Below are 27,318 nucleotides of genomic sequence, written 5' to 3' on the forward strand. Positions count from 1 at the left end.
TTAACAGAATTGGGAGCCCAAACTTTTTGGAAAACTGCACTCAGTGGCACACAAAGACTTAAAGAGAGTTCCACGTTCCTCAGCCTGTTTCTTATATGCTTTCACTTTTATCTGCAGCTTGTCCACCAAGTCCTGGAGACAGAGAATATTTTTCTTATCCTCTTCAGACTGTGGGAAGTGGAAACAAACCAGAATCAGCCTGGGAACATGGACCCGGGTGATGCACTTAGAATAAAAAGAAGATACAAAAGAGAGCAAAAGATTGGAAATACCTGGTAAGTGAGGTCTTTCAGCCTTCATTCATACTTGCGGACACCTTTCAGTGACTCTGTTCCTTGTTTCATCAAGCTCATTTTCTAACTCATGAATCTGAAACACAGTAGCATGGTGAAGACAGCAAGCTGCCGAGAATGGCTGCCAATACTGCTGTTAAGATCCTGGGATCCAGAGTTCTGTGGAYGGCAGAGAAAGTGGGAGTGCTGGGCAGCTTCCTGCAGCTGCTTTTTGGGGTTAGGCTATATAAAGCTTACTCACCATGCTGTATTAACAGTGATGTGGTGTGTGTGGCATTTATACAAAACACTTACCTGTACATGCTGGGGCATTTACAATCAAAATCAGGCCTAAATCTGTCAAAGAAGATGAAATTGAAACAGGGAAGGGAGGAATTATAAAGATGGTAGTTTCAATCAGGTTCTGTCAGAGTTATTCAGGTAAATGGGAAATATCTGTTTCATTTTTAAACTTCAAGTCCAGCTCATCTTCATGACTATTCCATAATAGCTTGTCTTATGAGGCCTCCCATAGCTCCACTGCTGTTCTGTTACATACTAGTATGAGAGACAAGCCTGGACACCAATTTTTTTCTCTTTGTGTGGATATTTCCTCTCACAGCCAAGAGCACCTGACTCCTGGTCAGTTGTGCTGTACTTTGGAGCACAGATAGTTTAAGAGTGTAATAAATGGGTCAGGCAAATTGTCCAGCTAGCCCAGTACTCTGTCTCTAGCACTGGAAATAGCAGATGCTATTTAGGGACAGCAAGGAGACCTGGCCATTATCTATTCTGCTCATACTTGCCCAGCTTTCACAGACATTGGATTAGGGGTGTTAGGAGGCATATCTGTGCCTGTTCCCTTGGGTATCTATTTACAGACCTGTTGTCCATGAGTTTATCTAATTCCTTTTTGAACCTTCTTCCATCTGCCTCTACAAACTACCATGGCAGCAGGTTCCAGCATTTCACTGCCTACTGTATAAAGTACTTTCTTTTATCTGTTTTAAACTGATCTCCACATGACGATCTCCTGATCTTCATCATGTGTCCCTTGTTCTAGTATTGTGTATTTTGATGAATAACCATTCAGAATGCACCTTGTTTACTGTTTTCATGATTCTGTAAACCTTGATCACAACTCCCTCAGCCATCCCCTCTTCAAACTGAAGAGTCCTAGCCATGTTAGTCTCTCCTTATAAAGCTCCAACACCTCAGTTGCCATTCTCTGAGTGCTTCTCTAACTGTTAGATCCTTTTTGAGATGCAGAGATCAGAACTGCACATAGTAGGTTTAATATAGTGGTAAATGATGCTCTCTGTCTTGTTCTCAATGCCATACCTTATGAAACCCTTTTTTGGGGGKGTGTGTGTGTGTGCTTTTTTGCTTCTCTTGCGCTTTCAGCAGTTTCTGGGAACTGTCGTCAGTGACTCTGAGATCTCTCCTTGCTGAACTGTAACTGCCGGTTCCAAGTTCATCCCTATGAAAGTATGGTTTAAATTATTTTCTTCTAGATACATTACCTTATATGTCTACACTGATGCCCATCTGCCATCATTTTTGCCCGGTCACTCAGTTTTTTGAGGACATTCTCAAGTTCCTCACCTGCAGTGCATCATTCAACTACTCAGTTTAACTCTTGTCAAACCTACTGCAGAAACCTGGGGTTTTCCCTGTTGTAACCTTCCCACCAAGAGGTTCCAGAAACCAAGGTCCCACTTGGAAACTTGACCTTAGTCCCCAGTCTTTATCATACCCTCTCCTCCAGTTTCTGGAGTTGCTTCTTTCCACCCTTTAGTGCCAGCTGCCCGGCCTCATCCAGATGGTGCTGCGGGTCCTTCACTGTCTATGCCAAGTTCTTCTTCATCCTCTCCAGGTGGGTGTTGGTGTCTTGCTCCTTCTTCAGCTCTTCTGCCATCATGGCTGCCTAACATAGTGCACAGTTATGTTATGAATGAGTATTATGTCTCCACATCACTGGTAATTCTGACTCTCTCTGGGAACAAAGCCCAGCTTCACATTAGTGTATGGCTCTCCACATCCTCAGTCAGTGTCCTTAACCATGCTAAGGGTCTGTGATGTAAAAAAGTTCACTATTTCTCAGTATCTGTATTTCAAAAGCTACACTGCTTTAAAGAATGAGCAGGTTGATGACAAGAAAACATAAATAAATAAAATAAAGTACCCAAAAGACTTAAGAACCAAACTTCCATTTTTCAAAAGAATCAGTAGAAGTTAGGGGCATCTGGAAATATCACCAACTAGCCATCTGCATCTTTAGGCTCCCGGATGATTTTGAATAGCTGGCCATTTTGGTGCCTAAATTTGCCTGAAAGCCAGGCTCCTGAGCAGTCTTTACCAGTGAAAGGACCACAGAGTGTCTCTTGAACTGCAAGGAAGAGCTAGTGCCTGCTGAGCTCTTCAGAGTGCGGGAGGAATAGCTGTCACCTCTGTTTCATAAAAAAGCGATAGAGAGGGCAGAGTGGAACATGGAGCACTGTTGCTGGAAAGGGACCAGAGCTATGTACTCCCAGGTGCACCATGACTTTATACAATAGTTTAACAATGCTTTCATTTTCACATTCTTTTCCTAGAGTCCTAAAATTTGTTTCTTCTGATGCCATGGAACACCAGAAGACTGTTTTCATAGATACATTAACATAGATAGTGTACTAAAACTGAACAGTAATAGCCCATTCAGAGTGCATCATTATATACTGTGGTATTATAATGTCCTACTGATTGTCTTTTTTCCATGTGGTAAAGCTTTTTATTTCTTAGATCTCTAGCATTTGTATAGAAGCATGTATCAGTCTCATTTTCTGTTTTTCTGTGCTGTGTCTAAACAAGAGTTGGTTCAGAGTAGTCTTGGACATTTCCTACTGCATTTTTGCCACCCTGTGTTCTATCCTATCCATTACATTTATTCTGGAAGCAACAGTGAATGTGGACATGGCAAAGAGGAGGCAGGATGTCTCTTCAATGCAGACTGCTAATAGGTTGAGGACTTAGACTGAAGTGTTCTTCCATGCCAAGCGGTGAGGAAGAGGTTGTGCTGGTTCTGTGTGGAAGGGATTGTGTGACTGATATTTTCTGTTCCTAAGATGAAGAATTAATTCTTCTCCACCTGGTTGCTGCCTTCCTAAGGCATAGAAGTGACTGCAGTAGCAAAAAATAGAAGGGAGACAAGCAAGAGAACTCACATCTGTGACTGCTTTCTTGGCCTTCTCCTCTGCATTTCTGTCTTCCTAAATGCTATCTTCAGCTTCGTTCTGTAAATAAGTAATGTCTACTTCCAGTCTCTTCTTTGTGTTGAGAAGGGTTGTGTTCTGTTGGAACATTCCAAAGACAGTCATTCCCACCCCATTTCATGACACTCCAAAATGCCCATTATAAAAGAGATACCAAATACCTGCGAGTGGAGAAGCTGTGCTCACTCACTGTCATCCATCAGCTCCTGCTCAGACACTTTCTGGGCTCGCTCTGTCTGCTCCAGGGCAGCTCGCATCTCCTGTAGTTCTGTTGCCATCAGATTGTTCCTATGCTCTACCATCGCAAGCTGCTCCTTCAGGTCATCATTCTCTCTCAAAACATCATCCAAATGGAGCTGGGAATCCTTTGAAGGTGAAAGCACAATGAAACTCAGAGCTGAGCAGAATGAGAGACAAAAGCCTTGTAGGACAGCAGTCTTTGTGGTCTCTACCTTGAGTTGCCCCTGCATACCTTTGAGGTGCTTGTGTGTCTCTGTAGCCTGGCAGTTAGCATGGCTCAGCTGGATCTCCATTTTATTCAGATCTCCCTCCATCTTCTTCTTTAGTCTCAAAGCATCATTTCTGCTTCTGATCTCAGCATGATCTGCATAGACTCTAATACCCTCTGGTTATTCCTCTTCAGCTGTTGAATTTCTTCGTTTTTCTCTGCACTCCTTTTGTCAACATCTAACTTCACCTGGTTCAGCTCCAGCTGAACATGCAAGATTTTTCCCTCTTCATGTTCTAAAGAGCCTTAGTAATGTTGAAATAATATCATTTGTCTCTGGAGTGCCCATTGCTAGGGAATGCCCATGCAGAACTTTGACGCTATGGAGCCAGTAACACAGGCATGTTTGCTTTACTATGGGCCTTTAGGAAAGGACCAGCACTGAAAAAGCAGAATGCTGTTCCCATACTTCCCGTACACAAGAGTCGTTATTCCTCAGCTGAATATTAATCAGTAATTTAGGAATAAGACTCCTTAGAAAAATGCCTGCAATACCACAAGGTGTGGGCACTCACAGTTGTCGCTGCAGAGATAACAAAACATGTGAAAATATAAAATAGACAGGGCAGCCAAGCTTCACGCTCACAAAAAGCTTATTTTCTCTTGCATCTCCGTCCTGAATTCTGCTTAGGGACGCCGCACTAGTGCCACTCAAGGCTAGAAGCCCCAGTGTCTGTGTGGGCATTCTCCCCTTCCATACATCCTGTTTCCTGTGATACTCATATCATCTAGCTTCAGATGTCTAGGAGTTAGAGCTTGAGTCTGGATCTTTACAACCAGTGGACAGAAATAAGCATCTCCTGCAAGTGAAACATTTGACTTACTTTTGACATCCCTTTTAAGAGCAGACCCTCCAGAGATGCTTATTTCTTCCCATTGATTATAGAAGGAGCCTACGGTGACTGATTCAGGATTAGACTGCTGACATTTAGATGCATAAATTAGAGCAGATGGATTCACATGGCCACTGAAACTCTTGTTCCTACTGCCTGGCCATCTAGTGAGATCTAAAGATTATGGATGTGTCAGTTGCTTCTTTCATCTTTTTCTATCTAAGGAGAATTATAGAGAAAATGGAGTGAGGCTGTTCTTGGAGATGGACAGCAAAAGGACAAAAGACAACAGTACTAACGTGATAGAAGGGAAGTCCTGACTGAATATAAGGACAAAAATTCTCCACCATGAGAATGGTGCAGCCCTGGAACAGGTTGTCCACAGATGCTATAAAATCTCCATCCTCGGAAATTATAAAAAACAGTTGAACAAGGCTCTGAACAACCTAATGTAACTTTGAAGTTAGCCTTGTTTTGAGCAGGAGGTTGTACTAGAGACCTCCAGAGATCCTTTCCAACCTAAGTTATTCTGTGACATGTTTAAGCTATATCATGGGGCAGCTTCATGAAACACTCTCAAAGGCACTTTGTGGAGGATCAGATCATACAAAAATAATAAAGGCTTTTCCAAGAGACAGTGAGGGTGGATAGGGAAGAAAAGACAGAACCCAGACAAGAGGGGGCTGAAGGAGCTAAAATCTGAAGTGGCTGGGAAAAAAGTAAGATTTAAGCTGCATGGTCCTCTAATAATCACAAGATAGACAACAGCCCTCCAGATCTTTTCTAATAGTAGTGACTGAAGTGATCGGAAAAAGATGAATATGTGTTTTCATCATTGTTTCTGTCCATTCAATTAATTTTGTCCCTATTCTTGAATGGGATTTTGATGGTGTGAGGGAGGGGGAGATACAAAGATGGCACTAGAAACCGTGAGGAAGTATGATTAACTGATGCTGTAATGAGCCATAGGGGTGTGCTTACACATGACTTTGTGATCAGCTAGACAAGAAAGAAACTTGCAAAAGCTGAGCTTTGTGGGAAAACCGCAGGGAACAAAAGCCTAGGAAGAGGAGAGTTCTGGTAGCTCAGAAACGTGGAAGCACCTTAGCACTCATGGTGGATCCCTGATGGTAGAAATCTGGACTTAGGCTGGAGGTTCTTGTTCTCCCATCTGACAGTCTCAGACTGGTCAAGCACTTCTTCATAGACATTCTTCATTCAGAAGATTTCAGCGCTAAGGGAGTGAGACTCCTGGGCAGCTTCCAGGTCAGCCTGACTCTCAGGGTATTTCTGCTTCCTTTCAGCCAGGACCTGGGGTGACAGGAGCTATCAGACCATTAAAAAAAGCAACACTTCTGCCCCTGCACCCATACGGTACAAGAACCTGAGAGTCACAGCCTGTCCTGCAAGCTTTTGCTCTGTGCTGTTCTCTGCCTGTGACAGTCAATTCACTGTGATTCATGCTCTGGCTGTTTCAGTGGCAAATACTTAAATTATCCTCCGCCGCTCGTGCTAGTGCATGCCCCCAAGCTCCCAAGCAGGAATTTGGTTTGACATATACCTGGAAACAATATGGCTAGTCTGAATTAGGCTGCATGAGTCTTTGTTTTATTGCAGGTCTTGTTCTCAGTTCACTAAGAAAGATCATGTTCTAGCAACTGTCTCTTGAGTTGGATGCCACAGCCCTGCGAGGCCTCTTCTTTAGCACATTCACACATTTCACTCACACACACAAGGCTAGGCCAAGACACATGTCTAAGCAATATCACTTGAGCAAAGCGTTGCTTCTTTTAGCAATGTTATTAAAGGCAGTGAAGGGTGGAATCTGGTAAAGAGTCTGAGGCTATGCCTACCATGAATACAGGGGAAAGGCTGGCGGACTATCACCAGCCGAAAGGCAGGACTTGTTAGCTTGAGTATGAAAACTGGTTTAATCTGCTTGATCAGATGTGCTGCTTAACTAGATAGAGATTCTTGCAATCTCCTTTGTGATGACTTCATGCTTTTTAAAACATCGCGACATTATCGTTACTGTATGTCCTGTTAGGTGCTCCTCACCATAGCTCCTCACCACTCTGTCCCAATTCTACATATTATAAAGCACACTGCTTTGCACATTCCCACCACAAGCATTTTCTGGTTTCCTCCAGTTCCTTCTTACATTTATACCTAAATATCCTTCTACTTGCCCAGCAACATCCCTCCACTTACTTGGCTTCTGCCAGTTCCTCTGCTGAATAGCATCTATCTCGTATTTGGTTCTCCACTGGGCCACTTCACTACTGGCCTTGGACAGGGTACACTGCAGCTCACCCTTGGCTTCCTGCTCCTCTTCATATTGTTCCGGAGCAAGTCACAGTCATGATGAGCAGGTTGCAAGGCATGGGCCAATCTTAGCCTGGGTAGTTAAAATTGTGCAACTTGTCAAAACATTAACAATTTGTGATAGGATTTTTTTACTGCATTTTGATACAAACTCCACCTCTCGCTGCTCATGTGCAACAACTGCTAGAGTAAGGGAAGACTGGTGAGCAGGGTGAATAACATTTGGGACTCTGTGTGTCAGAGCTGATATTGTCAATAAAGATCAGGTGCTTGTTCAGCTTGTCAGGGATACTGCCTCTCAAACAGAGCAGCACCGAGTGCTTCAGGCAAAGAAGCAAGAAATCCAACAATGAACAGAGGGGGAATAATCTCTCCAGAGGAAGTTTCCCTGTAAGCTCTTTATGTAGAATTTGGTGTATATCTGAAAGTGGAAGACAGTTTAAACTATGTTGTCATATCTAACCCTGGACACTTCTGTACTCCTGTTTTTTCTTCTTTGGCTTCTGCTGTATTCTTTACCTCAGGGATTTCCTGTAGCAGTAAGGTATACATACAGAGCTATTTTCATTTGCTTCTCTCTTGCATTTGAACTTCAGAAAGGATGACAAGAAGGGCTTAAACTATTTCCTTACTTTGTTTCTAATGTCCCTTCTGTGTATTATACTCCAAGGCAAAGTTGAAAAATTTCACTGTTTCCACCTTTCTCAGAGGAGAACTCTCATTTATTGTCTTAGCTCATTGATTTATTTTACAATTTTCTGGGCCGACTAATCAATTAAAACAAATCACCTTATTTTCTTCCTCTAGTTGCCTCTTCAACTCCTCTGTCTGCTGAATGAAAGCATGTTTGCCTCTTGTCAACTGAGAAATTGAGGACTCCTTTTCCTCCGGTTGCTAAGTAAGTTCACCTAATGAGAAAATGCTTTTTTTAGACAGACACTAGACATAACATATGAATGAGAAGAGCAGGCCATATGGAAAGAGATTAAAAGAATTTGGATTTAGTGTGGTAAAATGAAGGGAAAGAAACAATTTCATTCCCACTAGGTACAAAAAAGAGCTATCGAAGATAAAGGCTGTGCTGGCCTCAAAGGAAAGGGGATACACTGATCATGAACCCACACATTAATTTTGATTGCCAGTGCTTTCTTCAGTTTGGTTTTTGTGTTTCAGTGGGTAGAATTTCCATAACTGCCACCAGGAGGAAATTCCACAGCCTGAGTTTTGTTCAGATCACTGAGTGTCAAATATATTAGAAAATACACAGGCATTCAGGCAGCACATTTAAGAACTTGGCACAGTACAATTAATTACATTTAATCTAGGGACACACCATTCTGAGTCTGTAGATGAGTTTTCTGTGTGCTCAGATCATTAATTAGTTGCATATGTTCATCATCTTTGGTTCTGATTTCACTGAACTGGTCTTTGAGAGCTCGTCACATCTTTTCCAGATTGCTCTGTTAAGGCATAGAAAGCATATTCTTTAGCTTCTTTAAGTGTTCAAAAGAGCAACAGTAGTTATTAGAAGTGTTTCCTTCCTTCTACCTTGGCTTTGGAGACAGACTCCATGTTACTGGCCACGTCATCAATCTCTATCTTCAGCTCACTCTTCTCCTTTTTCAGCTTCTGCCTGACGCGCTGAAGGTTGTCAATTTGTTCCCCAAGCTCGGCCGTGCTGTCCGCATGCTTCTTCCGCAGGGCAGCAGCTGTGGCTTCATGCTGCAGAGTGGCCTCCTCGAGGTCCCAGCGCATCTTCTGAAATTCTGCCTCACGCTTCTTGTTCATATCGATCTGAGCTGCTGCAGCTCCCCCTGCTTCTTCCAGGCGCTCACTGATCTCCTCTAGCTCCCTGGAGAGGTCAGCTCGCTGCTTTTCAGTCTTTGCACGGATTGCACATTCAGCCTCAATTTCTTCCTCCAGTTCTTCTATACGAGCCTATGAAGGTTATTTGGTTAAATGAGGACTTCCAAATAGACAGATTTGAAATTAGCATTAAGGAATAAACAGGAAAATATTCCCTTCCATTTGTATCAGCATACAGAATAAAGCACCATGAGAAATTTCACTGAACTGTGTCTTAGGACAGGCAATATTCAGTTTTGGAACAACAGAGAATTTATGATCTGATATTTCAGTATATGTTATGTCTCAGAATGGATTTATTATATTATGAAGGGTATAGTATTGCACATTTCTAAAGGCATAAGGGATATGGCACTGGAAAATGTAAGGTCATGTGAGTTCCTTAGAAACATCCAAAAAGTCAGGCCAAAATAAAACAGTGTTCTGTCTCCATCAGCAGACAAGATGGAAGGAATCTTGTAATAAGCAATTATGGAATATTTAGCACTTAAGGGAACTCTCTTCCTGTATCTGCATTTAAAAGGTAATATCTGCTCTAATCATGAGAGATTATGTCACATTCTGTTGTTTTCTCAGAAAGGTTGTCCTTAGTGTCTTCACTACTGTTATAACTTAGTATCTGATCCATTTTCAAAGCCTGCTGAGCTTAGCTTGAGGGATTTCTTGTATAGTCACTGACCAGCACAGACCAGAGCCTCTGAAAAACTGCCCTGAGGTGGGAATTGTACCCAGAGTCCATGTTAATTGTTTCATTCATGTGTAGCAAAATATTTTTGTAGAACACTATAAGAATAAATGTCCATTAATACTAAGAAATGTTTGCCTGTCTACTAAAAACACAAGTAAGTCTTAGACTTTGCCTGAAGCTACTTAATTTTTTTTTGCAGCTGAGAACTTTGAGCCTGCTTATCCTCAATTTTACTTTGCAACTGACTGATTTCAAAATCCCTTCCAATAAAGAACAAGAATGAAAATTCAATATGGTTAAGACAAAATCTGAATTTTAGAATTCAGAGCATAAAAAGTCAGTGCTATACTTCTTCAGCCTGTCATCCATCTGTTGCTTATCATTTTCCAGATCCATGATGGAATCCTGAGACATCTTCAGATCCCTCTCCAGTTTTCTCCTTGTTCTTTCAAGGTCCATTTGCAGTTTCTTCTCTTGTTCCAGAAACCCTTCAAGCTAAACCACATAAATATATATTGAAAGTAACTATTCTTGATCTAAAAATCTAACTAGATTTGGAAATTTATAAACAGGGAAAACAATCCATCCCCACAATAGTCACCTCTTGCTGCAGGATCAGAGACACCATTATGGTTTGGTTTTGGATATGAAGCTGGCCACTGCTTGGCAGTGTGAAGTCCAAGTGCAAGTTTCTGAAAAATACAGAAATTAAAATTTTCAAGTGGCTGCAGTTCATAGCATATAGACTGCAAAATACTGACAAATCCTCAGTGTCTCTAACTTCCAAGTGTATATCCACACTGCAGCGTAAGAAGAGACCATGAATCAGTCTGCAGCAAGCTTCAAACTGCCACAGACATACTGCTCCAACTAATTGGTTAAAACTGGGCACCAAAGTTAGAATGGTGACATACCCACTGATGAAGAAGCACAGCCATAGTTTGAATAGCCAGGGAAAGATGAAAGATGTACTGTATTCCCCAATACCCAGTCAAATGGAAATGATTTATTGGATGAAATTATTAGAGCTGGCTTAGCTGCTTTAGATGTTGTTCACACTCCCAACCACAGGTTTCTAGTCTCTCCTAATCTGTCAGAGCATCCACCTGCGCCACCCAAAAACTTTCTCTGACATCATCCACTTGCTGCTCCAGTTTGGTCTTGGTTTTGGTGAGTGTGCTGACTTTGTCCTCCTCAGCTTGCAGGTCATCCAGTGTCCACTGGTGGGCCTCTTGAAGGGCCATTTTCTCCTTGGTGAGTTTAGAAATATTTTCATCCAGAGCTGCCATCTCTTCAGTAAGATTCTTAACCTAATAGACAGGCAGTATCCATACTATGAGGGATGCAGAGAATGGGGTGTAGCCAAAGCACTTTCTGCAGAAGGTCTGTATCATTCATCATGAGGGTAGCAACTAGTGTCATGCCTGACAGTCATACCTCTCTGGTCCTGCAATGGTAGGAATTCTTGCTTTAGTTGTTCTTGATTCCCAGTCCTATCCTGCTGGATGCTGTAGTGGAATGTGTGCTGTATCTGCACCTGCCGCTGCAAGCTCTTCCACAGTGGGATTCACTAAAGCCCTCTGGGTTGCTCTTGCTCAAAAAATGCATTTTCTGCATGTGATATATGTGCTAGGTACACAGCTGTGAGCTCTGTGCAAGTGAGATTGTTTCAAAAGATATTATCAACTGCCAAACATGGCTACAGCTATGTTAAGGTTTTCATAAAAGTGGAAGGAACATGATAACATGCCAAAGAAGCCTCTGCCCTTGGAACAGGTTAATCACAAATGTAGAGCAAGAACTCTTAACTGGGCTGCAGGACATAGCATCTCTGTTGGCTTTATCTTGGGAACTTATTTCTTGTACTTCATGGAGCATTGTACACCAGCAGCCTTATCTCAAACGCATCAGGCTCTCTGCATTAGTCTGCCTGACCCTTGCTTCCTGCTTGTCTTGTTTGGATGGGAATGCCTGAGACTGTGAATAAGGAAAGTCCACCCTATTATGTGCTTTAGCCCTATGGCCCTAATAGCTGAAAAGACACTCCCTCATCCTAACACCCAGCACCAACTAGGTTTCCTGTAAACAGTATAGAAATACCCAACATATCCATGATTACAAACTTAGGGTTCAGTATTTTTCCCAGTGATGATAATGAAGGGAACCTCAAGGTATAATTACATGTCTTCTAATGTTTTTTCCATGGCAGGACTGAACACTGTCACCACAGATCTGGGGTTTTGAATTCTAACATATATATTTGAATTCTGTCTCTTCATATTGATTGTTTAGATATATCTAAACAAGAGACCTGTGCTTTTACTGGGAGATAAATGAGTTAATGATCATCTGATTTAGACTCTCCTACCTAAACTTAAGAGTCTGATCCTGAGAAGTGGGAAGGAACTCCCATCAAATAGTCAAGTCAATGGAAGGAAAGGGTGTCCATTCTAGTTGAGACCTGGGCTTCTTAAATACAAAAGAATCATAAGAAACTGTTTGACATCTGCAAAATCAGTTTTTGTTAATGCAAGAGAGGAAGGAAAAACAGCCATTCTGTGCTGAGTAACTCACAATCACACTAGTCCTCCATTATCCACAGGAGACAGGTTCCTTATGGCTGCAAATAGTCAAATAGGCAAATTCTATCAAGCACCTCAACAACCTGTTAACTCTTTTTGAACTATATGTCACAGGAAATATATTTTTCCTATCAGAAAGCTATAATTTTAACAAAAAAAAATCTATCTCATGTAATTAATTGGCAATATGTCTTTCCTATCCTTTGGGCACTTCCTTTCAGAGCACTTAGGAGTCATTTCACAGAACTGAAAGCTGTCTGGGGAACCCAGAGAAGAATACTTCCCTGATTCCTCTGTCACCTTATTCTGTGTTACATGTTTCTTCTTTTCCACTTTGGCCAGAGTCAGTTCAAGATCATCAATATCTTTCTTCAGCTCAGAGCACTCATCCTCCAGTTTCCTCTTCTTTGCTGTCAGTTCAGCATTCATCTCCTCTTCAACCTCTACTCTTTCACTTAGTTCTTTAATTTTAGCTTCCAGCTGGATTTTACTTTTAATGAGTCCTTCACATCTCTCTTCAGCATCAGCTAGATTTTCACTCTCCTGTCAGAACATATTGAAGGCATGTTATATTTATCATAAAAGTGATAAAAGGCAACATATGTTGTTAAAGCACCATCTGCAGGAAATGGATGGCACAGCTAAGGGCACAATTTCTAGGCAAACGATGGTAATGCATGGGATGTGCTCATGAGGAAAATGCCCTGCTGGGTCATGGCTTAGGAAAGTGGACAATAAGCCCATGCTTCAGGTGTTTAGATGGATTTGAGTATGCAGTAGAAAACTCAAGAGTGTGAAGTCATAATAAGGAGCCTGCAGAGAATCAGTGAGCTAAACAGTAGGTGGGCAGAGCAATGGACTTCATGGAGGCATGAGCTTAGAGGTAGGTTTATAAAACTAATAGCATTTCTAAGTCATCTTTCACAGAGTGCTGGATGATTCTGTGTCTTTAATAAGCTCCTCTAGCTCTACTGAGACAGGTCAGACTGTATCTCCCCAAATTTCTCCTCTTCCACTTCATTTACATGGAACTGACCTGGCTCTCATCATTCTCTAACCTCTCTCTCAGCCAAGACAGAGTCAGGCTAGTGGCAAAGCACGACTGCGCAACCTAAATTTAGCCTGCAACTTCCTCAATAACTAATATTTTGAGCAATGTGATCAACACACACACAATTTTGCCCAAAGTAACATTACCGTGATGTATTCTGGGCAGAATACCAGAAAAGGTATCTGTTGCCTCCCAGAAGAGTAGTGGCTGAAAGCCATCACTGCAGTAATGTAGGACCATCTGTTTAATTCTCTCTCAAGTGCTGAATGAAGCCTGTAGAGCAGTGAAAACCATGGCTGGTGGGTGCATATTATCTGAGGACAAACATGTAGAAGATGAGGAGTGAATAACTCTTCAGCAGGGTAGATAGAAAATTCCATAGCAAAATGTGACTTTCAAGAAAGAGAGAAGACAGGAAGGACTCTGCCAGCACTGAAACAGTGAGAAACCGGGGAATCAAGGAAGAGTCTGACAATGCTCTGAAGGCAGTGATCATATCTCTGGTGTTATTTTATGCTTTAAGATCTGAAACTATCAAGTACTTTGAAAGGTATCCTAACCTGAAAGTTAGTTAACTTAGTTAAACCTGAGCTTCTTGGTTTTCTGGCTTATCATCCATGAAGGGATTAAAGAAGCCTGAAATAATCCTTGACTAAGGGGGCTCTGGAGAACAGGACATTACATACTAGGAAGGATACAAAGAAACTCGGAAAACTGGTTGAGCTTAAGCTGATGTGCTGACAGAAAAACAGCCCTACTCCTGGTTCCATATTATAACAGTCAGCAGATGTGGAAACAGCCTGTATTTTATCCAAATTCTGAGACTACAGTTAGAAGCACATTGTATCTACTGTGGCACATTTGATTTTTCCATTGGTAATTGCTTAATGGTGATGTGGGTTTACAGTGCAGTCCAGAGAGAATTTCCTTTGTTCATACTGGTGGTATTGTTTTATATCTACTTTGTACTCGTTTTGCTTAGGTGTAAATGACAAGACCAGATACAAAGCAGTGGAGAATCTGGCCCCATTACATGTTTCTTTACATAGGAGAGTGGAAAAGAGAAGGGAAAGAGCTGCAGAAGAAGTGGAAGTAGAGTAAATTTGAAAATGGAGATTACTCACAGACTGCATCAGAAGCTGCAGGTCATTTTTCTCTTGCAGCAAGGTCACCATTTTTCCCCTCTAGCTCCTTCCTCTTTATCTCAGATTTTTCAAGTTCTTCCCTGGTTTTCTCAAACTCCTCCTTCATGCTGGCTATCTTCTTCTCAGATTCTGCACTCTTCAGCAAGGGCTTCATCTTGAAATACAGCTTCATCCAGGGCCAGTGCTTGACATTCATAAATGCACGAATATTGTACTGGATGATATAAGTGGATTCTCTGAAAAGACATTAAGACACAGTCTATGAGGCTGGTGAAGCTTGGGCTGGAAACAGACTCTAGTTTTCAGCCACAGAGCATCAGCATTTTGCTTAAGGAATTTTTGCAGGTGATTTTTTGTCTCATTTCCCTTGCTTTTTTAAAAAAAGGTGGCTTCTAAGCCCTTGAGGGCTGAATGACTGGTTCATAGCACTGACAATAACTATATCTGGATATAAGAGGGAGAAATACTCCAAAACAGACAAATATTTGTGGCATGTTGCCTGGGAATCTCTTCAGTGAGAAGAAAGAGCAAGTGCTCAGGTGAAAACCAGAGTGAAAACTGATTTTCTTGAACTACTGCTGCTGGGATTATATATCTGGGAGCTGCTGTAGATAATGCTGTGGAAACAGTAGCTTGATGCTTAAGAGTCAGTCAAAACAGTAACTATAATATTAGGAATTATTAAGACGGAAACTGAAAACAAAAATGAAATCTTATTATTCTATTGAATGCCAAAGGGTTTTGTGGATGCCCATAGTTCAAGGGGAGATTAGACAAATTCATTTCAGAGAAATCCAATGAGGGTTATTGAATTCTTAGAAACTATCCCTGGTGCAGGAAGCCCCTTAGCTAAGTATATACTGCATGGTATTGCAGATAAAAGCAGCTGGCTGGCAGAGTATCCTATATGTTTATACCATCCTTGCTCTCCCTAAAGCTTTCACCTGTGGACACTGCTGGAGTCAGTTTGCTGAGCTGGCCCAGTGCTGCCACTCCTACACTCTAAATTTTGCATGGATAATCCCATCTCAAAGGAACAGAAAAGAAATTGGAAGGGTATCCAGGATGGTCAAAAGTATGGAATACCTTCTCTATACAAGCTAGAGTTGTTCATCTTAGATGATGGGGCCGTAAAAGAAAATTACAGGAAGGGAGAGGGATTATATGTCATTCCTTACAAAAATGGACTATTTTAATCCAATGAAACTATCAGGCAACATGTTTAAAACAGACAAACCTTAGCACATTGTTCAGCTGGTTAACTGTCACAGGGTTCTTTAAAGGCTGAAACTGGTTCTAAAAGGAATTAAGTGTATTCCTGGAGGAAAAGTTCCTTGTTAAATGTTAAATATCATGATCTAAATGCAGCATCCAAACAGTAAATGTCTAAACTGCCATTTCCAGAAGTTGGGAGGCTATAGCTAGGTAAAGTATTTGTTTGTACTTGCCCTGTTTCCCATAGTCTTTCTAAGGATCTTTCCTAAGGACAGTTTTTTTGCCTGAGACAGGATACTGCATTGCTGGACTTTTCCTGTGACACAATACAACTGTTAGTATGTTCCTATATTACCTTATTTCATTCATCTTTTTAAATTCAATTCTCATGAGGTACCCTCTGCACATAGTTTGTGTGTGAGTGACGAGGCTTACAAGCTTCTCATCTCTCATCTGTTCTAGGAGTCCTGGGAGACCTGCCTTGAAGAAAACCTAGAACATGAAAGAGGTTTAAGTAGTTTGAGGGCTAGGCAGATACACAGCCATTGGAAGCTGATGCAGGGTAGTACAAGACAGTCGTGGAAAATCCCCTGCAGAGTAAAGGTTTAGCAGCTAGAGAAATTTTGGGTTGCTGTTCATATCCTCAGTGTTCCTTTGATTCAGACAAGTCACTTTATGTGTGCTGTAATCATGCTACTGCAATGTTGCTTGAGGACTTTTCCAAAGTAGGTTGTGGAAGCTCTGTCTCACCAATAGTTATTAAAACAAGGAGTTAACTTTCAACATAGTACAACTACTGTCTCTTTGCTGTGCTCTACCCTTCTGTGTCTCAATGCTCAGTCTCAAGATTTGTTCTGTGAACTGAGTTATGGACGACTGGAGAACCATACATGGTGATGTCCATTATAGTAGTGCTTGCTTCTTGGCACTTGGGCTTGTATCCAGAGATACTGTTGCCTTAGCTGTGCTGATCAAAGAATCAATATCCCATCAAACACTACTTTTGATATGGAAGCTAGACATACGTGTGCCTAAGTCCCTGACTCATGTCTGAGCATGCCTAACATGCAGTGAGTTCACCTGGCAGGAGAAATGGCCAGCACTAGTTCTAGTAGCAGACAGCCACACTGGATCATTCAGGTAGTGTGGTGTCCCCAGGGCTGACAGAGCTACCCCTCACACATACCCCCAGAGCCACACAAGGTTTCTATACTCTTTCTTACAAGTGTTGTACTTTGTTTCCTAATCATCGTGAAGGCTGATTTCATACGCAAGAAATACTTTCAGTGAACAGTAATTTTTGCCATTAATTATATCCACTCTTCCAAAGGGTGTGTGGCCAAATCTGTACTGGTTGTGGTCAACATCAATGGAGGAAAGCAGCTTTTCCAAAGCCTTTTTGCTGTCAAGGAATTGGCCTTCTGGAATGGCTGAGGCGTTAAGAATCTTGTAGCTCTGGTAAGACAGGTTGCAAAGCACTGGTTCCAAACAGGGTGAGAAGAATAGCAGCAAGCATATATCATAACACAGTGCTATGGGAAGCTGAGCTGTCTGAAAGCAACCGAATATGCCTCCTGAAATACAGACAGTCTTGGCTGAACAGAATTTGATGACAAGGGGACATGTCTACTCTCTAGTGGAATCTGTTGGCTGTGCAATAACATAGTATATTGTTACATACAAACTTAATGTGCATACTTAAGAGTGTTTGCAGGTCCAGGAATTAGGAAGAACATAGTGAGAACATGTCAGCCTTTTCTTCTCGTCTAGTTTCATTGATCAGAGGAAGGCCACTCAGATTAAAGTAGAAGAGGAATTAAAACAACCAACAAAAATCAGCTGTATTCCAACTGATCTTGCAGAACTGCCTGCCCACAAGTCCTACAGCTGAATTCTTGAGCTCAAGCTAAAAATGGCATAGTATTATTCTGAAACTGCTAACAGTAATATTAGCATTTTGCAAGGTAATATAATGATTAAGGTAATCCTGTCTCGTGCGCAGGACCATCTAATCCTTCTAAAGGGGTTTCGTCAGATACAGCAATGAGCATGGGTGACTTTGTATACTGAAGCACTTCTTACTCTCCTTAAACCTACATTGAAAGAATATATATAAAATCTAGATACTTGTAATGACACAATGAATTTATTCTGTATAATAAATTTCCATTGAAGTTCCTGTTGAACTTCAGCACATTTACTTTGAATTGTAAAGTATTTCTTGGTTCTGTAGCATGGTCATTATGGAGAGATCCCTTCACCTCTCATATCAAATTATGATTTAACAACTGAGACCAGCTAATGCCTTGCTGAATTAAACATCAAGTGGAGAGGAATTTTCAGGGAGGTCCTGAGTCCAAGAATCCCCTTCCTCAAAGTCTGAGTACTCTTGTCACAAAATGAATAATACTGGGGTTTTTTTGCTAAAATAAAAAGGAAAGGAGAAAGCAGGTAGGCTGTGTTTTCTTGCTGGGGAAGAGCTTTTTTTGTCAAGTCAGCGTGGAAGATGCTGTTGTTATATTTAAGAACACCCAGTTCTGATACAGTACTTTATAGCAAATGAGCTCATATGAGCCAGTTTCTTCATCTCCATTTTACAGATAAGGCGAGGCACAAGATGCAGGCCAGTGTCATAGCACTAGAAAAGCCTTGGATTTCAGAGTGCTTAGTGCACTGTAAGAAGGCAATGCTGGCATGTGTATAATTTTTGTATCTATACTCAGTGAGACTTACAAAGAGCAATCTATAATGACACTTTATATAYTACATTAGAAGCACTTTGCATCCCTTTGAATCATCAGGATTTGACTACCATTTAGAAATTATACAGATTTTGTTGAAACACGAAACCTCTGGTCTGACCAAAGAGGGAGAAGACTGGAGTGAACTAAGACAGTATTTATGACCTGGTTCCTTCAAATGCCACTAAACCAATCTGATTCGGGGGGTGTCTCTCCACTGTGTCACCAGAGAAGTCTTAGCTTGTGGCCTGAGACCTTACCTTAATGTAACAGAAAATAATAACTAAATACCCACCATTGCTTAAAGTCTGCATACAGGATTCTGCTTGGAAACCCCTTCCTGCAAATCCAAATGCCTTTTAGAACCGCATTGCACTGCAGCTGATGCATCACCAAGAAATGGTCCATTTCATCTTAAACAAGATATATTTGTCATAACTCTCACTCTTTTTTTTTTTTGCCAAATAGTCCTCAAATGTATTGGCATTCAAGAATCACCTCCCTCTTTGCTGAAATTCAACCAGCTCTTAATTAAAGATGGAGCATTTTGTCTGGAAATAATACAGAAAGTGAAGACAGGACATGTCTTCTACTCAAAGAAGTTGCAGAGACCTGCTTCAACCAGTTGAGCTTTACCACTCAGAATGATGGACTGACAGAGCTTGTAAATATCCCATGTCCAAAGGTAAAGGGCCACATTACTCAAAAATGGCAAGAAAGTTCTCTAGGAGACAAACTGAAAAATCCTTGATAGTTTTAGCATTCTCATTGGTTGTAGGCAGAGGAGGCACAAGGTAGGATATAATACCATCTAGACAATCAACTATTCATGGTATCTAAGATTTTACCTTTGGGTCTGCCATGCATTTATTGACTAGCCTCAAGTTTTATTAGCTTTTGATAGCTAAATAGGTTTCAACACAGGAGTGGATGAGCTGGATGATGTCTGCTTTAAGTTCTCCTTTTAACTTCATGCAAAAGACAGCTGATTAAAATGGAACAATTGTCTTTCTCCTCCTGAAATATCCATTGGATAAAATAGCTGTATTTCTAAGTCTTAATCCCATGTTTTGCAAACAAAGTAAAACTGGTAGAATATAATACTCTTGGAATCAATTTATCATGTAGAAATTTCTGTCAGCAGCTAGAGACATTAATTTGTGCAGAATGGCCCCTTATCATTAACTTTACCTTTTCAGCTTATTCAGCAAATGTGTACCTGAAGGAATTGTTAGAAAAACTGAGCATAAACAGCCTAAAACCAGCGAAAATCAGAAAATGTCCAGGTTCTCTTCCTTTACTTCACAATCCTTAACTTTGCTCACACACTGCTACTTTCACTTTCTTTTAAAAGGCAAAAGTCAGATTCCTTCTGAGTCATCTTTGTCAAAACAGACCCCTGAACATTAAAATGACAGCCGTATCTGGTGAAATCATCCATTCAAATGTGCTTGTCTATTTGAGGAGGTTTCCTTAATTCTTCCCTTACACCTTTTCGACTATCAAGAACCCATTGGGATTCCTCTCTTTTCACTTTAGGGATATGCAAAGTGGACATTTCCATTTGAGTTTCATTTGCAGCCAGAGTGAAACAGTTTCTTCTAGGATGTGATTCATCTCATCCTAAGATAGATGTGTAAAAGGGGCCAGATGAGTCATACTTTAAAATGCCTGTTTCTTGCCATTGAATATAAAATAAGTTTAGATGAATAGCTGAGATGTGAATGTGATACATGTGTGTTGCTTAAATCCTGGCTTGTGGTCTTCAAGGTTACACAGGGAGACATAAGTGAGAAAGTAAGAAAACATTCTGAAATAGGTCTTTTGTTTCCTCAGCAGATTAAATAGATGTTAAGCTCTAGTTTACTTGTCCTTCTGTTACATTCACCATGCCTTATCATTCCACCAATATCAGACCTCATAATGATTAGACTCCTAAAACCTACACAGACAAATCTCTCCCCAGGTAGTGTAACTTAACAGCCATATAAAAGCCCTCCAAAACTTGACTCTTCTTGGAGACAAAAGTCTTCATGAGAGTTTAATGTTTAATTAAGTAAAGGAACAAAATTAACTTTATATCAAAATGCTTTTCAGGTTCAAGCAGCACCCAGCAGCTTATAAAAGGAATGCTATGAACAATACAACATCATTTCTGTGACAGCCATCCATCTCAGTGAGTCAGAGCCTAACAACAAATACATAGAAAATGTAAGTCTTGAGCTGAACCCAACAGTTCTGAATGACACAGTGGTCCTTAAAAATAGGTTCTTATTAGACATTCATAAGTAGGCTAAAGAGCTTAATGAGATCATTACTCACAACAGACTGTTTAATCAGCTCTAATCAATAGCATCTTTATCTGCTTCAGCTCTGCACACACGTTGGAGGGCTGGGTAGAATGTGTAAGTGCTGTGGACTCTGTAATGTTCCAAAATTTTGCAGCCGGGATGAACAATACAAGAAGGTTCACTAGGGCACTGCCCCACAGGCCAAACCCTGGGGGAATTTCCCATGCAAAGGGAACTGTTCTGGAAGAGATTGGTGCAGAAGCTAAACAGCCCATTTCTTGTCAGCCCCCTGTCTCCAGAGTATAATGACAGACTTACCAGGTGTCTTACTCTCATTAGCAATCAGGCAACGCACAAAGTGAGAATGGGTGCTTCTCAGGTTAGTCATCAGCTTGTTTAGATTTTCCTGTGATAGAGCAAAATGTAGGGTTTTGAGCTCAGAGCCATACAGCTTTTGTGTTTTCATTCAGGTTTTGTTCATCATTTCATTCAGTCAAGAAGGTGTGACTAAGTTTTAAGAGGAAACTCACATACTCTGAACACAGCAGACACAGGTTTGGGCTTCTGGAAGTTGTTGGACTTGCCCAGATGCTGGTCACAGAGCTTGTTCTTGAAAGAGGTGTCAGTTGCCTTGGGGAACATGCACTCCTCTTCCAGGATGGAGAAGATGCCCATGGGCTGGAAGAAATAAGAATACATGAAGAAAGGAAGTGGTGGGGAGTGAGAAAGTGAATATAATGTCACTGTGCCTGTGGTTTGTGGTTTGTTTCAGTGACTATAGTCTGTGCTGCACAGGTTCTTAATATGTCACTTGTCACTATAGTAATCAAGCAGACTGAATGACTGTGACTAATCTCTGTTGTTCAAGCCACAACCCATGAATGTGGCAATTGGACAATACTGTTTAGGTGCATCTTTGAATTGAATGAAAGGCTAATTATATGCACTGTAATCAATTGGTTTAATCATCTTTGCCTTACCCCATTTGGAATGTAAAACAGTGAAATCAAGAGAGGAATGGAGAAGGTGGGTTTCAGTACCCTGTTCACAGGTCTGATGCTGTTGTGTCTGTCTGTTACAAGCCATCAAGTTCCAATTGCCAATGTGAATTTGGCTTGATGGATCCTCAGGAGTGTGCATAGATAATTGATAACCAACAACAGCTGTGCTGGCTCCAATAGATGTTCATGATGGATCAGATTATTTGTCACATTATATGGAGTGTAAATGGCAATAATTTGGCACTTCAGAACAGCTGTACTATTTTCAAGTTGTCTCAGAATCGTACACAGGCGTTGCCTACCTTACAAGCAGAAGATTTGCATCCTAGAAGTGTTTACTTCTTTCCTCTCACTACAAGAGAAACTTCAGTGCTAGATCAATGTAGGTATCCTTATGATTCCATCCTCTGAAATAGAATCATGATTCTAACTAGTCTGTATTGCATAGGACACAAAATCTGTGCACACTTAGCAAGAAGTGTGGATTTTGGGGGTTACGTATGGCAGCAGGCCCTAACTGGAAATGAAGGTGTTGGCTGTAGATGCTGCCATCTGGTGGAGCAACAGGGTGAGCGAGAAAAGGTGAGGCTCATGTGAACAAAGGATCAAATGGATATTAATATTAATATTAATTGGTGAATGTGATGAATATTAATTGGTGAATGTGCATGAGGGATAGCTGAATGGAGTCACTGGGTCCTGGGCATGAATGATAGTGCTGGGAGCAGATACTTGTATGCTTCTCAGAAGGAAGATGTTTGGGTGTATATGCTTTGGATTTGCATTTGTATATGTGATGGGCACAGGATGTCCACAGCACTCTGCGGCAGAAAAAGAGAAGTCAGGGAAGGTAGTGGAGTGCAAGGCCTGAAACAGTGAGTTATAGCAGGCACCGGCATGTGCTGTGAGGGGAAAACGAGGTTTGTCTCCGGCAGGCTGCTCCTCTCTCTTTCTGCGTGCCTGCAGGACGCCGAGCGCGTGTCACCGCTGGAGCATCTCCGGCGCGGCGCCGCCCGCAGTGAGCGGCCGCGGCCGCTGCGGGGCTCCAGAGGCCGCGCGTGGCGGCGCGGTGCGGGGGCTGCGGGCGGGGAAGGGAAGGAGGCGCCGGGAGCCGAGGCGAAGGCAGGCAGGGCTAAGGCTTGCCCCGGGCCACTAGTCCCGCCGGGACTCCTCCGTGCTCGCATCGGTCGCCAGCAGCTCCTCGCTGTCGTTGATGCTGGCAACGGTGACTTCTCCTTGACTTACATAGGGGAGGTTGTAAGGGTCGGTATAAGAAGCAGATCTGCGAGTATACGGTGCTCTTTACTGGTACCAGTATAGCCATGGGGCAGGTCACGGCACAAACAGAAAGCACTCTGCTAAGTCCCGCACCAGTGGCACTCACCAATGAGCTCCGGCTTCTTACTGCACATTATCTGGTAAAAAATATGATAGCTCCTTTCACTGGCTAGCTGAAAGGTCACTCTGGATTTCTCCAGAAGGTCTAATGAAAAGAGAAATGGCATTCGTCTTCTGGGGAACCTGAGGCCATTAAAGCACAAAGCACATGCACTGACTTGCTCCAACCGACAGGTTTCAATGCCCACGGAAGCCAGTTTGCCTGTTGTTCCAAAGTGAATCCGGATTAATTTTCCCTATCAAGTAGTACAAATCGACCCATTGGTTATAGTGATCAGTGAATATGACATGAGAAATATTAGATGCCTGCATTCCAACAAATCTGAAATGAACTCACAAAGCGTCAGGAGTCGTCATTTCGCACAGTCTTGGCATTGCCAAAGGCCTCGAGCAGTGGGTTGGCCTGGGTGATTTGATTCTCCAGGGTTCCCTAGTCACAGGAGAAGCTTCTCATCAAACCTCACTACCGGTTAAAAATGAATATTTCAAAGGACGTATTACACATAGATCGCTTTTATACTTCATACATGATTTCAACCTTCAATTTAGCAGAGTTTTTAAGCACTCGTCGGCCATCACTTGTTTATATAGCCATTGATTTCAGGGGGGGAAACGCTGAAAGACAGATCTATATTTTGCTCCCTTCTTGTACCTGCTAGCATATATTGTATATTACATGTATAATCATTACTGTGGAGTTCAGGGAATTTGAAATCTGTATCAGGGACCAGCTTCCTTATCCCCATTCCGCTGCTCACAAAGGCAACAAAAGAAAATATGGAAATTCTGGGATTTTCATGGAGATTCCTCAGGCACGAGACAATCTCAGAGAGAGGTACAACCTTAAGCAAGAAGCACCTAGCAAGAGAGAATGTAAATCTTTGCAGTTACATTCAAACAGAATCCTTTCAGAATACAGAAATACATCCCCAGAGAGGTTTTAAAAAGAAGACTGGCGCATGGATGAAGTCTCAAAATCACATCGCAAACATGAAAAAAGCAGAGAGCAGCAATGCTTGGAGTTTTTTGGATACATGGCTGCAGAAGGAAAGATGGACATATAAAGTTCCTCAAACCTATGTTGCATCACCCTTGTTAACTGAAAAAATATGGGAGGAAAGCAGCTTCTGCATTTTTTTTTTTCTTTTCTGTGCATTACAGTACAGGAAGGCTGCACAAGGCAGAGTCACAATGTGCTTTTTTTTGGAATGATACGGTGAACCTTTTTTAAAGGCTTCTAGCAAAGTCATGACTRAGCCTAAGTAGTCAGGACATGAGGGTGTTGCCAGGGATAGTTTCTAAGCCAGAGATGAAAAACAAAAAACAAGAGAAAGATTATCAGTTTTTATCCATATGAAAGGTCAGCAGCAGACCTCAACTTATTGCATCTTTGTTCATGCTATTCAGTGTGTCCTTTAACATCTTGGAATGGAAAGGGAGAATGATTCCCTACATTGTCTGCAAGTAGTGCAAAGGGTTTAAATTAGTCTAGAGAGGAAGATTGAACCCTATAAAATAAATACCACATAGTAGCATATGAAGTTCAATATAAAAATTGAAAAAAACATAACCAAAAAACCCAGAGTAATGCCATCTCACATGTATTTTTCAGCTTTCTAAATGAAATTCCTCATTTAAGAAGAGATGTGTGTATCAGTGCAGCTGACTCCACCAAACCTCCTTTCAGTGCGCAGATGTGGTCAAGGACCTCAGAAGGAGGCACCATGAATGGAGAACAGCCTGGAAGATATGGCAAATCTATACATGTGTTATATCTGGAGTCTTGTCTGCAGGCTGGGTTACCTCATTTAGCAGATGACATAGAAGAAACAAGAATGATTCAAATGCCAAGATGAAGTAGTGGTCTAGAAAGACTGATGGGAAAAAAAATGGGAGAGAATCAAACTGAATCTCAACAGAGGAAGCAGAGAAGAATACAGAGGCGTCACCTATCAGTTGGGAAGTCCTGAGCCCCAAATTGCTGGAGCCTGAGAAAGTGTTTTGGGAACATACTGTAACACACTTCCTTGTTCTTATACTTTTGTCTGGCATCTACTTTCAGCCTGTGTCTGAGACAGGATGCTGGGCTAGACAGAACTGTAACCTGAGGTGTTTTATGTTGTGTTCTTATGAAAAGGCACATAGTATTGCTATAGAGATTGTGAATACTAAAGAAATAAAGTATTCTATGAATAAACAYGGAAGAAGATAAAACAGGTTGCTGTTCATCTAAGAGTCTGGTGATTTTCCTTAATCACACATGGTCAGTACATCTCTCAGCTGTCTCAAAATGTTGCTGACATCAGATCTAGCATAGTGAGCAGCTGGTGAAAGCTGAGCCAAGCAGATTATGAAATGGTGCTGATGGAAGGAGAAGGGTGCCTGTGATGGACTTGCCTTCTCCATAACAACCCATCAGTCAAAGACAGCTGCCTCAGAGTGTGAAAAAATCTTCAGCCTTGGAATCTCCTTAGGTTCCGCTGCCCTTGGATACTCAAATAACATGCTGACAAAAGCACCATCTTTGATGTACATACCTTCTCACAGACTATGGTGACAGACACTTGTGCCATGAGCATGTTTGTTGTTTGTTCTGTGCTATAGAATGAAGTCCACACCTTGCAAATGCACCAGTGGGTTCAGTTTGCAGCAGCTGGGCTGCTCAGCAGAAAGGGGTATCAGGATATGTGCTTTCTTCCTTTAAAGAATCCCTTCTGAGGTTACTTTTGTTGTCCTCAGGCAAGTGGTCCCAGCTGTCCCAAGTCTGTCTATTTTCTTATGCTGTCCATCAAGGCAGTTAGAGGGACCACAGACAAGAATAAGTCTGTGGAAATCACTGCCTGATGCAATTAGAATTACTCTAATTTCAGCACAGTTGGCAAGGAACGCAACCATTCTAGAGTCCAGAGCCACTGCATTTCCCCCACCAACAGGAGTCAAATAAGGAGTTGTAATACAATCATGTGCCACTGGGAACTAACCATCTCTTTACACTTAGCAGCCACTCAGATGCTGTGGGGATGGCAGACCTCATAGAATACTAATGAGATAGATAGACAGAAGGACAGTCATAATTGAGAAAAATTCTGCTATCTTATATTAACTTTCTTTTTCTGGTAAAAAATTCTGTTATGTAAATGAGAACTGGAGAGAAACTGAGGCTCAGGACTTCTCTGTATTAAGAAATTGCATCTTTAAGTAGAGTTCCACTAGTGTTAAGAGAGATGGAAGCTGGGTAGCGGGGTACTCAAGTGTAGGTGTGTCTGCCTTCATCTGTGATGGAATGAGTCTGTAAAGTCATAACTGCCTCAGTGACTACTACTGTGCTCTGCGCATTTACTGCTGAAGCAGGCAGCCGCAATTCTGGCTCCCTTCATCCTGAGAGATATGCAAATCCTAATATGGCCTAATCTATCAACTGTCACTTGACAAAGCAGCCAGCTCTCATATATTAGGGTTCCCTATTCTTGCTAAATGACTCACCAGTTAACATGAGCTGATAGGCATTGTCAGAGATGGAGAAGATGTGTGGAGGGGCCTCCTGGCGCTTTTTAGCTCAGTAGCCAGCCACTCATAGGGGTTGACAGTGATGCAGAAGAGACCCGAGTATGTCTGTAAGGACAGGAGACAGCAAGCTGGCTTCCACTTGGCTTAGAATAGTGTTTTTTCCTAGCTACCCACAGGAAGATTTTTGCCTGTACTTACGTAGATCATCCAGGCTGCATAACGCACTTTGAGACTGTACAGCACAGCAGGTTCATGGAGGTGGGTCATCATTACCATGTCTTCAATTTTATCAAATTTGGGTGAGTTCATAGGAAAGACTTTGTCATCCTTTACTGTCACAGYCTGACAAAACCAGAAGGAAAAAGAGAAAAAGAAATCGAAGTAGGGGAACTTTCTGAGCTGGATGAGCATATGTGATGAGTAAAGTCTAGTATTACTCACTGTATCATCATATGTTTTAACTGTGACTTTGCCACCATCTCTACTCTGGATGATACCTTTCACATACATTCGTTTTTCATCCACTACAAAGCAGTTTGCCTTAGCACCAAATGGGCGATTCTGGGCTTCAGTTCTCTCCTTCTCAGGCTTCTGTAGATAGGGAGCAGCCTCTCCAGAATTACCATCTCTGCATCTGAACTCAT

General features: G+C 41.7%; 1 pseudogene; it reads right to left on the bottom strand.

The window, feature by feature from the left end:
* LOC112967413 lies at positions 1–27,318 on the bottom strand (annotated as a pseudogene).

The sequence above is a fragment of the Apteryx rowi genome, unplaced genomic scaffold (genome assembly GCF_003343035.1).
Source record: "Apteryx rowi isolate R43461 unplaced genomic scaffold, aptRow1 scaffold_275, whole genome shotgun sequence".
Classification (NCBI taxonomy): domain Eukaryota; kingdom Metazoa; phylum Chordata; class Aves; order Apterygiformes; family Apterygidae; genus Apteryx; species Apteryx rowi.